Source organism: Magnolia sinica, chromosome 14 (genome assembly GCF_029962835.1).
Source record: "Magnolia sinica isolate HGM2019 chromosome 14, MsV1, whole genome shotgun sequence".
Lineage (NCBI taxonomy): Eukaryota > Viridiplantae > Streptophyta > Magnoliopsida > Magnoliales > Magnoliaceae > Magnolia > Magnolia sinica.
Window position 1 is genome coordinate 29,607,290 of NC_080586.1, and position 12,942 is coordinate 29,620,231.

The window sequence follows — 12,942 nt, forward strand, 5'->3', positions numbered from 1 at the left end:
TAACATTTACTGAAATTTTATTGAAAAATTCAACCAATTTCCAATGTTTCCTCATGTTTCCAACAACAGCAATACATTAAACGATACAACCGATATATCCCATGCGATAACCAATATGTATTCGTATCCCAAGGGTGCAATACGTAACACAATACCAATATTTGCTTCTTGAAAAATTTGGTGGACCGTGGATTGTTTCCGAATTCGGTGCTCCAACTGCCCCATGTTCCTAATAAACAAGAACGTGTGACGGTATTATCGCCATGACTTTTCTAAATCGTGGGTGCCAGACGCCTACTATTTAAGCAGCATCTGATCGCCCATCTCATCAATCATTTTTCGCAAGCTTAAACTGTCCCGATGGCTTCTAGTCCACCTTCTCTTACCGCGAGTGTTGAATCTTATCTGAAAGAAATTCTCGAATCTGGCCTGAAGGATTATTCCATTTCCATCTTGTTGTTCAATACCAATAGCTTCACACTAGGTGCTTCATCCGCGGCCAAATCAGAAGTCGTGCTTGGAGAACTTATTCAAAAGTTGAAGCATCTGTACGCTATGGGAAAGCACTATTGTGATCTGACTTTTGCCATCAGGTGAGTTCGGCCTATCTACGACAGCAAGATGCGGCAAAGGAAGACTCTGCTGAGATGAGTGGCAAGCATGAATTAGCCTTCTACGAACGGTTGCGATGTGCCCAAGCGCACCAATTCAACTGGACCATGCTGAGAATATTGCAATCCTATCGAGCTGGACTAATAGAAGAGTTAGACGAACGAGATAACACCTTCTATGCTAAGGAGACGGTCATTCCAGTGGACTTATCGTACTTGGATGAGCAGATTGCCCTGTATCAGGCACAGTTGAAAGCAAGTTCCAGTGCAAGGAAAGCGGCCAAGGGTGAAGTCTCTCCAACCGCCCTTCGTGTCGATCAACTACTTCATCTCTTGCCACTCATCATTGAAGAAGGAGCGGCCTAGGCTGTATTTAAGGAAAAGGATGATGCGGAGATGCAGGCTCTCCTTGAAGAGTTGGAGGGGATGAAAATTTAGGCTACTCGACCGCTTTTAAACTTTCTGTTATTGTTTTCCTTTTGTTGCAATATGGTCGATGGCCAACAAAGTAATGAATAAACTCCAATGAATAAAAACTTAAGGGAAAGGACATACTTTTCTTTCTGTAAAGCGATTTGACTTCGATAATGCCTTGGCTATCGGCCCGGCCTTTATATCCCAGTACAGATGCGCAGTACTTAGCCATCCCTTATACGTGCATACCAAACCTTGGCCACGATGATGGCTCTGCTTCCTTCGAGGAAATCCCATTTATTCCGCTACATTCCCTTAAGATCTTAGAAACAGCTTGTTGCCGCAGCCTTCAGTCTCGGGTACAAAACTGTCACACTGCACCCTAGGCACATTAATTGCTGAATTTCCCTTCTATAAAAGCACCCCTTAGATTGCAAAATGCACCACGAACGATCTCAAACCACAATTTCCATCACCACTATTTTAGTGTTCAAGGATTTCTTCTCTCTGTCAATTAAAATCATGGAAGAAATATTCGAAGAAGGGATCGACTCCTCGCGCTCTTCCTTTTTGCGTGATCCTCAACCCTTACTTAGGGATGCTGCTGATCTTCCTAAGGATCGCCAGCCTCCCCAGGAGATCTTGAATATTCTTTCAAAACTCAGGCAACTCGGAGAGGAATACTCCGAGGTTGACAGAGAGCTCGAGAGCTGCATTGCTTCCTTATCACATTTTGTCAGCTCTCAATGCTGAATGCAGAGCTCTGTCAGCCCGTCATGAAGCGACTTGGAAGAACAAACTACACTGGACCCGCGGACATAATTTCAATGAGGAGATGTTGCGGTCACTGAAGCTCACGTGCAACGATTTGTCTGCTGATTTGGCCGAGACCCGTCTACTTTACTCGAGCCGTGATCGGCCAAAAAATGAGGAGTTGATCGCGTTCATTGAGTCCTAGATAGCACTTTACCGGGACCGCGCGGAATCCAGTTAAGCAGAAAAGAAATCGGCCGATTTGGAGTACATTGTCTTTGATCGGCATCTCGCTTGGATCGACCGCTCCTCTGCAAAGCTCGTGAGTCAGCGCGCCTCGTGGACCGAGAGGCGAAAGTTGGAAAGGGAGGCGAAAGCCTCGGTTGCACAAAGTTTCGAGGAGCTCAAGTCGGCCCACTTGTAGCCCGACTGTCTTACTTACCAAATCATTTCACCCAATTTATCTCTTTATACATATATATATATATATATATATATATATATATATATATATATATATATATATATATATTGATTACTTGTAATTAACTAGCCCTTGCTTCAGGGCTCTTATTCCAACCAACTACTTTTTTATTAACTTGGCTCGGCCCGATTCCTGATGACTTCCCATAATGAAGGGAAGGGGAATTTCAAGAAGTGGCCGTTTATAGGAGCTCTTACAATCTTCCCATCCATATCCTTAAGGACATAGGCTCTACCCTTGAGGATTTGCTCGATAACGTATGGCCCTTCCCATGTAAGCGACCATTTCTTACCTAATGTTTGGTCTTTCCAGCCGATAAGCAATACAATTTTCCAGACCATATCGCATATCCCGAAAGACTTTCTTTAAACTCTTGTTAGATACTCGTGCCACGGCCGCTTTGTTGGCAATGATCAAGTCCAAAGCTCTAATACAGACCTCATCCAACTCCTCAAGCTCGGCCAGCATTGCCTCTGTGAACTCTGGAGGGGTTAGCTGAGCTTGATATGCAGTTCGCAATGATGGGACCGCAATTTTCAAAGGTAAGACTGCATCGTGTCCGTAAGTTAATGCAAATAGGCTAACCCCAATACTGGTACGAGGCGACATTCTGTAAGCTCACAAATCCTCAGACGGTTTGGTATGTCATTCCCAGGAATTTTCTCGAATCATTTTCCTCAGGATATTCTTGATCGCCTTATTGCTAGCCTCAACCTAGCTGTTAACCTGGGCATAATAAGGGGTCAAATGCAGAATTTTGATGCCGTATCTATCGGCCATTGCTCATACTTCCTTGGCCGAGAAAGTCGCACCGCGATCCATAGTAATGGACTCTGGTATCCCAAAACAGTGGATAATATTAGTTTCAATGAAACCGATGATTTCTGTATAGCCGATTTTTCTCATAGGCTTTGCCTCTACCCATTTGGTGAAGTAATCGGTCGCTTCGATGATGAATAAATCCATGCGAGTTGAGGGTGGGTGAATCTGTCCGATCAAATCGATCACCCATCTTCGGAACGGCCCTGGCTATTTTACAGGATGTATCTCGGTCACAAGCACATGTTGGACCGGTCCATTCCTTTGGCATGCTTCACAGCCCTTCGCATATTGGATGCAGTCAGCCATCATTCTTGGGCAAAAATAGTTGTAACACCTGAGCGTGAGCTTCATCTTTCTCCTAGCCTGATGGGCCCCACAAATCCCTTCGTGGACCCCCTTCATGACTAACATAGCTTCTTTCTTTGATAAGCACCGAAGTAAAACTCCCTCGGCTCCTTTCTGATACAGTTCACTATCATCCATCACATAATTTGTGGCCGACCTTCGTATACTCCTGTCGGTCTTAGTACGTGGGCTCTGCAAATAACCCATGAGAGGAGCCCTCCAATCATCCTCCTCTACTTCTAATTGGCACACTTCCATTGCATTCTCTCTCTGAAATACAGAGGCAAGGATTTCCTTTGGACGGCAATTGTCTGGCAGCCGATCCTCTCAAGGCTTCAAGTCCAGCGGCTGTGTCATTCCGTTGGCATCCGTGTTATGCTCCCCAATGACATGCATCAACTCAACCTCTTCAAATTGGTCGAGTAACTAGACCACTAAGGCATAATATGGTAATAAGGATGGGTTGGTGCACTTAAACAGCCCTATCATTTGATTTATCACCAACTGCGAATCTCTCATAACGGTCACATTTTTTACTCGTAGTTCCGATAACAATTCTAGGCCAATTATCTTAGCTTCATACTCAGCCTGATTGCTAGTACATTCGAACTCTAGTTGGAACACAAATTCCTGTTGATTCACATTGGGAGTGATCAAAATGACATCGGCCCCAGACATATCATGTGTCCTTGGCCCATCAAAGATTAATTTCCACGGTGTGAGTTGCACATAATAAAGATCTAGGATACTTGGGGGGATTTGCTCCTCAAGATCCGAAAGATGGTCAGCTAAGAAGTCAGATATAGCTCGACCTTTGACTGCTTTTTGTGGTATGTAATGTAGATCAAACTCAAATAAAGCCAACACCCATTTACCAATTTGGTCGCTTAGAATTGGCCAGTTCAATATATATTTCACTAGATCGGTAATTGCTATTACATCTACTCTCTCGGCCAACAAGTAATGCCTCAACTTAGTGGCCGAAAAATACAATGACAAGCATAATTTCTCCATGGTCGAATATCGTCTTTCGGCATCAAGCAATGTTCGACTCAAGTAACAAACCGCCCGCTCCTTCCGCATGTCATCATCTTGTGCTAGAAGAGCTCCGATCTACACTACTGAAGCTACGACATATAACTTGAGCGGTCGATCTTTGATAGGAGGCATTAACACGAGCGGCTTCATTAGATACTCCTTGATTCTAATGAAAGCCAGCTGGTGCTCCGCTTGCCATACAAATTTGATTCCCTGTTTCAACTTCAATAGTAGAGAGAAGATGTTAGTTTTGCCTGCACAGTTAGATATAAACCTTCTCAAGAAATTGACATGGCCCAAGAATTTTTGTAATTTAGCCTTGTTTCTTGGCGGCCACACATTAATCACGGCCTGGGCCTTGTTCTGATCAACTTCGATTCCTCTTCGATGTACCAAGAATCCCAAAAAATTACCGACCGAGACCCCAAAAGCACATTTCAAAGGGTTCATTTTCAATTTATGGAGCCTCATCCGTTTAAAGGACTTTCGTAAGTGGGCTAGGTGCTCATTTGCATTGGTCAACTTGACCACCACATCGTCCACAGACCTCCATAAAGCGGTCGATCATATTATGGAAAACGGCATTCATTGGCCTTTGGTATATGGCCCCTGCATTCTTTAACCCGAAGGGCATCACTACCCAGCAATATGTTCCCAAAGGACTTGGACATCTGAATGCCGTTTTCGACATATCGTCTAATGCTATATAGATCTGATTATATCCAGAATGCTCGTCCAAAAAAGACACAATCCCATGTCCAGTAGCCCGATTGGTGAGCTGATCGGCCACCGGCATAGGGTATTCGTCTTTTGGTGTGGCCAGGTTTAGATTTCTAAAGTCGATACATACCCTTAACTTACCGTTCTTTTTTATCATCGGCACCACATTTGACATCCATTCCGCATATATGATTGGTCGAATGAAACCGACTTCAGGAGTCACTCGATCTCCTCTTTGATCTTAAGGGTGACTTTGGTCATCATCCGCCTAGGCGGCTACTTGTACGGCCAATAACCTTCTTTCGTGAGTAATCTATGCTCAACGATGGCTTTGTTGACGAACTCCAAAAGTAACTTTGTTAACTTCTCCTTCTCAGGCGATTGCAACAAGTTGCTTATGAATGTTGGCTTTGGGTCATGATCTGTCCCCAGGTTAACTTCAACCAACGGGTCCTGAACTTGCGGTCAAATATCCTCTTCTTCTTTCTATGCTTCTTCAAACACGAAACTGTCTCCCTCAACTGATTCTTCTAACTCGGCCAAAGTCACAAAACAGCTTTCATCGGTTTCCTTAAGGCTCTCTTCAAGCCTCTTTATTCTCGCCGTGAAGTCGGCCCTACTTAATCCATTCCTTAATGTCCTGATCATGGAACCTCTTCAATAATACAACGAGAAGTCGGTTGATAGAGGACAATGTCCTTCGGCCAAGCATCATTGGCTTCAGGTTAATTCCGGAATAGCTTGCACAATGTTGTCAGGGTTCTTTTTTACCGTGATCCCCGTAGGGTGGCCAAGTGATAAGGACATCCGAGCACCATACCAGAGGAGGGCTGAGCCAGTCTCCTTATGGTTAGACGGCCATTACATGGGGTCCACTTGGCCCAATTCACACTCCTAGCTACGTTGAAGACCCCGCGTGCATGTTCATGCATCTTTGAACACCCTACACTGGGAAGATGCACGTGAGCTGTATATAGGAGCTCGATAGATACATCGGACCCTTGGATTGGGTGCACACGATGATCGGACCATTGGATCATCATCATCGGACATCTTGATCGTAGACCCCCATGGGCCACGAAATAGTTTAGTTGTTTAGATTATTTACATGCTTCATTATTTTTGTTATATCTTATATTTGTGTTGAGATTAGGGAGTTAGGAACAACTTTTAATTTATTAAACGTCTTTATGTTGAGAATGTTATCTGAGAGCGTCTTTTTGTATAACGACTTTTCTGAGACTATAAAAGAGAAAGATGGGTGTGAGAAGCCCTAATGCCATTATTTTGGGAAAAAAAAAACCTTGTGTTTTTTTTTCCTTCATGTAATTTGAAAAATACTCCATGAGATTTGGAGCTTAGGTGTGGTGTGATTTCATTCCCCATTCAACGGAGGTGCGATGTCTCCATCTATCATCTTTATTCTCTCTTCTTTTTTATCCAAAAGATGTATTTTTCCAAAAACTTCATCTCTTTTCTTCCCTTCCTATCCAAGACCATCCAAATCATATTTTTCTTCAACTTCTCGTCATCCAACTTCAACCCCAACCGAAATCAACCATTGAGGACCCAAAAAAGCCTAGCCAACGACCCACACGTATGAGCCCCTAAGCTAACCGCATGGACAACCGCTCAATCTTTTGATTTCCCCTTGCTTCCCCCATAAAAACCCATTGATTTCCCATTTATAACCCTACCCTAAACCCTAGATCCCCAACTTCCGATTTTACCCAATTTCTAAAAACCTTAATTTTAAAATTCCAATTCCCATTAACCCTAATTTTCCAAATTACAGATTTTCCCCTTCCTAACCCTAAGCATAAAACCTACAAATATGTCCATTGAGTGTGGAATGTGCCTATGCTAAATGAGAAGTTCTATCCTTCCATCGGGCCTAGTTTTAATTGATTTATGTGATTCCTTAGCATGCGGACATGTGATTAAGGTTAAATCAAATTTTACTGCCTATTGTTTACTCTTAATTACTTGGTGGATTAGCATTTTTGTTAATTAAATTACTTTATGAACTCTTTCATAATCTCCACATTGCATTATTGCATTAAATCATGTGTCCTGCATCACCAAGCTTATTCCTCCTGGTGAATCTGATAGATACAACTTATTCACCATAGTAATAAGCTTCATTATCATTCGATGTGGCCAAGAAAGGTTTATTGTCGGCCAAGACTAGCTCTACTTTGTCCATGTTCCAAAAAATACAAATTGGTGGAGAGAAGATGGGATTCATGCAAAAGAATGGATCCAATTTCTCCCCAACATCACATTATAGCTTGATGAAGTATCGACCACAAAAAATGGTGCTAAAACTATTTTTGTGCCGACGGTCAGATCAATCTGTAAGACACTGTGTGTGTTCATGACATGGCTGGCAAAATTGCTAACGGTCACCTCTGAGGGGATTAGATCAGCCATAGTCTTTCCTAGCTTGGCCATCATTCTCCATGGTAACAAATTTACTGTAGCCCCATTATCAACCAAATTCTGGGAAAAGGGCAACCATCGAAGTGAGCCGATATATATATAGCAGCTTAAGATGTTGTGTCATGTCGCTGGTTGATTTGTCGATAATCACCCTTTCGCATGCACCCCCGGTCGCAACAGTGGCCATGTTGGCATGTGATGTTTTGTCGACCTTAGCTTCATTTTCTCTGTCTTCTTCAAACGGGAAAGAAGCATGTTGTATGATTACCGGATGAGCATATTCTTCTACGTCCCCAAGCATTGTGTTTGGTTGAGTGGGCCTTACCTAAAAGCTGGACGGCAATGTGAAAACCATATTACAATGAAATGTCACTGGCAACAACGAACCAAACACAATTTTACTAGTTGAACTTTGCCCCCCTAGTGTTTCAGACTCAATTTCTTCGATCTGACGAGGGTATTCATCGGCCACGAGTTCAGACGAGATATCATTAGGCGAGGGACTCTTCAAACTGTCAATGGTTGACACAAATTCGTGGGGTAGCAAATCCTTTGTCAGAAAACAATCTTCGTTGAGATAGTCTGACAAGTTATCGCAACTATCTTCCTTTTTAAGGTCCCCTGACCGAGCCGTATTGTTGAGGGCATCTGGGTCTTTCTGTGTTGCAACTGGTAGCACAACTTCAACCGTGTTTACTGTCAATTGCTCATCAAGAATGGGAACCTTCCAAAAGGGACGGAGCATTTTAGCTTCTGATCGAGGGAGTGTCCCTTCCCCTTCCATTTCCCTTCTTGTAGCAGCTCTGTCTATCATTGGTGCTTTTGGGTCTTTGTCAAAGCTTCTGGTATCACTGGAAACTTTCGATGAACAACTCGTTTCCATATCCCCTATTGTGTGGTAGGAGGTTTGACCATCCATGACAAGGGTGGTCCCCAACGCGAACGGTGATTGGAGGTCGATTGTATCAGCCAATAATGGTCAAGACCGCTATTGCGATCCTCCCTTCTTTTCATGGAGGTGTTTCCCGACTAAAATGTCATTTCTCGAGCATATTGATCGCAGACTCGAGGCCCTTGATGCCTTCTTCGGATGGCGACCGCCAATCATCTTGAGGACGAGGAATCCAGTGGCGTCCTTGTGCAAGTCGGCCGGACAATCTCCGCTAATCATTTGAATTGAGATCAATCTTTAGTCTCGGACGATCCCTCAGATTGGCGGTGACCATGTTCACCTCCATATTAGTTGGAAATGGATTAGTGTCAATCAACATTACCTCGTTATCCTTTTCTGAGAACTTCAATAACCTACGGTCGATATGGTCCTAAATGACGTTCCTAAAAACAACACATGTGTTAGTCGAGTGGGACCGAGTTCAATGACATTTGCAGTACTCGATCCTCTGCAATTCATCAACCTGATGTACTTTATGATTGCTAGGAATTTTAATAAACTTTCCCGCCAACAAGATATTAAATATTTCTTCGGCTTGAGTGATATCAAAGGTATACACTTTCTGAGTTTTGTGCTATTGAGGCAGTCGACTTCGCTTTGACCAATGCTGAACATACCAATGGCTTCTTAGTCATCACTTTGGCAATTGCAATTTCAGAATTAGGGTCGTTGTAATACGTCCCCAACGACGAATTTGTTCGTCTAGCCCCTTCCTGTAGGAGTTCCTCATAGCGAGAAACCTTTTTAGTTAGATCATATAGATCAATAAACTCCGTGCCTATGGACTTTTTACGAAGCTTGTATTCCAGTCCGTCTTGTGCAAGCTGCACAAATTCGGACTCAATCATGACTACTTTACGGCAACTCTTCGCCCGCTTGAATCGCATAATATAACTCTCGCATGATTCCCCAGGCAACTGTCGAAATCATGTGAGGTCAGCCATGGTTATCTCCCTGTTTTTGGAGAAGAATTGACCATAGAACTTCTCTTCCAACTCCTACCAAGTATGTACTGAATCCGGCACTAGGTTTGAATACCATGTGAAGGCCGCAACAGTCAACGAATGACCAAATAACTGTAATTTATGATAATCATTGTTGGTGAGTTCGCCATACTGCATCATGAAACGGCCGACATGTTCAATAATCAACTGACCAGGTTCGCCTGAGAACAGGGCAAAATCCGATCGATAATTTCTCAGTATTGAATGTTGCCGATCTACCCATTCGGGGTAGGGTTTATGATACATAGGGATGGTGTTATGGCCGAGCACTTGGCCAGCAACTTCTTGAACAAGTTGTATTATCTGGTCTCGGTCAACCCGCTAAGGTTCTTCAGCTGGTGGATGATCCAGCCCAAATTGGTAAAGATTATCAGGGAATCTAAGGCCCCTCTGCGAATTGAATCTAGCTGGCGGGCCATGATTCATATTATCGGGTGCAAAATTCCTACCCTCCCGCTCAGGTTGCCTGATCTCCATAGGAGGTGGCACATTCACAACCTTCGAAGGAGGAATCGGTGGTGAATTGCATTGCAAAGGCAACATAGGCAGCAACAAAACTACATTGCCGACCGAGCTTCCATTAATAGTGTTGTGGTGCCAATGGTGTTCACTTCGTTATTACAGCCAACAATCGTTGCATGGCTTCAATCTGACTAGCCATGTAGCGATTGGTGCTTTCAACTTGGATACAAAATTACTCGGCTTGAGCTCTTCCATATTCCTGCACCATCTGGATGTTGATTTGAACATCCCGAAGCACTGCTAATACTTCATCCGGGTGTACACCTCGAGACGTGGATGGCCCAGCCTGATCTCCAGTTGGGTTAGCATTCAAATTTTACGCCTCTGAGGGCACGTGGACCGGCACATCCTCGCTTGCAGGTGGTGCAGTTGGTGTGGAGTGGAGAGTTCAACACAAGCAATTCGGGTAAGTCAGGCCAGTAGTTAATAGATAGGGTCCCACCGGGTGTGCCAGAAAATTGTTCGTCGTTGTTTTCTACACTGGGTGTGCGGGGGTGCCAGAATTGGAATTGCGGCTCCAATTCGAACCGAACGACAAGGACCCTGAGCGCCGAGGTAGGCAGACACGTAGTGTATGACCAAGGACTGAGGAGTTCGATCGCCTATTCAGGCAACTTGCTCATTGTGCAAAATCGGATCAGGCGATTTTTAGAGGGTGGGGTTCATCCTCTGTTGATGGGTCACTCCTTTACCTTCGGTAGGAAAGGACTTTTTAATATAGATAAAATGGAATGGGAAAGAGATTCTTACAGTCAGTCACGAAGAACATATGCGGAACACTCTTTTGATAGATGAACTGAGTCCAGCGTGCTAAAATAAACTCAAATTATAGCTAAAGCTTACCAACTACTTGGTCACCGCTACAGATTACACTACGGAATGTAAACAGCAGGCTGAAAAGCAAATGATTATACTAAGGAATGTAAATTGCTTGACGGGAAGAGTAAATGATTACACTATGGAATGTAAATTGATTGGTAATTGAAAGATAATGTTGGGTTTGTTTGGTTTGGTATGAGACAATTTTCCTTCTTGATTTGCTTTGTTATTTTATAGCTTTGATCCAGACGTTCTGGATCCTTCCCACATTTTGACGGTTATGGTAACCGCTCTTCATTACTTGGGTTCTAGATACTTCCCACATTCTACTTTCTTCACTTCCCACCATGCGAGTTCGATCGCTTCTCTGATCATTCAGACTCGGTCATCCTTCCTCTCGACCGCTCTAGTGGTACACGGCAACAATTGAGACATTGTGGCTCCCCTTTACGAGGCAGCTCCGGACATATTTGCGGGAAAATCCCTGAGTGTAACATGCGTACCCATAAAAATTACACGAAACCTATTCTGATTGGTCACGGCAAGACTCGGCCTAAACGGGTACAAACACAGTGCTGGGTTTTATTTCTTTTACATGTTGTGCGCCTTATTTCAATAAAATCTAAATACTCTTAAAAAAGAACAAGATTCTGAAATTTTCCAATTTGGTACTGAACGTTTTACTCTTACTAAGCAAAATAAATAAATAAATTACATATAATTGTTCATCACGCACCTAATAATTTCAATTTCAGAGCTAAAATCACAGCAAAACCTCAATTTCTATAATTTAAAAAAAAAAAATCCAATTGGGTGTTTAAGACATGACTCCTACTGAGCATCAAATCCATTAAAATTGCACTATTCGTCGGAAATCAGTGTAATTTCCCACAGTTTCTTTTTCTTCTTTTTTTGGGAAAAGGAAGAAGAAAATTGAATTTTTTCAGGAAAAAAAAAACAGTATGGAAGAAATTAACAGCGAGAGTGTGCACTGAAGAAGGAGAGGGAAGATTGAAAGAGAAGACCTTCCGTTCGTCGGTGCTGTAGACTGCTCCTGGTCCTTCGGCTGACACTCTTACAGAACGGAGAGAACGTTTTCCGACGCCATCAAAGAATGATTGAAGGAGTAGTTTGTCTTGTAATGATAAATGAGAAAGGAGGCTCGCTCCTTCCAGTTCCACCTCGCCATGTGACGATTGTCCATCCAGAATTACCTACGGTAGATGGAACGCGGATTTTCCGACGCCATCGGAGAGAGAGGATAACTTTTTCCGTATTTCCACTTCAACCCGTGGGAATGACCTCATAAACGGTTTGGATGGCATATAAACATCAAGGTGGAGCCGAGGAAGGTTTCAACGGTAGTAAACTCTTTTCTTTGTTTTCTCTCTCGTATAGCCCACCTTAGCTTTGTATTCACATCATCTTTGGTCACATGTCCTCAAATGACCTCGAAAAACGGACGGACGGGGTGGATTTCTAACAAACATAACGGTGGGCCCCACCTGGCATCTCAGTGCAGAACTTCATGCGAAAGCCGCGCCCCAGTACATGTTTCCTGTCGAAAGATCTCACACCAGATGTCTCATCATCATCCATAAAAAAGTAGCGGGAACGACGGTCCCCAGAATCCACGGTTTCTCACTTAACTTTGGACGAACGGCTATGATCTCCAATCAGTGAGATTCTTTCCGTATAGACGAATGATCTGGATCATTGCGTGGCGGGGCGGGGAGCAGATTGGGCGTGTCACCATGGGCGAGCCTTGTTGACGTGGATTAGGTGGTGTTGCTGACACCAGCCCGGTGAGGTCTGTGATGTGTTGGGTGCTGGTGGGCCCCACCATAATATATGCGTTTTATTTCCACGCCATCCATCCGTTTTGCCATATCATTTTAAGGCATAAACCCAAAATTGACGCAGATCCGAAGCTCAAGTGGACCACATGATAGGAAAGAGTAGGGACAGTGACACCTACCGTTGATCTTCGTAGGGCCCACCGTACTGTTTATTTTC

General features: G+C 43.6%; 1 protein-coding gene across 1 annotated transcript in view; it reads right to left on the bottom strand.

The window, feature by feature from the left end:
- Positions 1 to 12,214, bottom strand: part of LOC131224718 (uncharacterized) — a 59,437-nt gene extending 47,223 nt beyond the window's left edge. Inside the window, exon 1 of the mRNA XM_058220030.1 lies at positions 11,952 to 12,214. The gene's annotated coding sequence lies outside the window, so the exon portion shown is untranslated. The remainder of the gene's footprint in view (positions 1 to 11,951) is intronic.
- Positions 12,215 to 12,942: the final 728 nt, after the last annotated feature.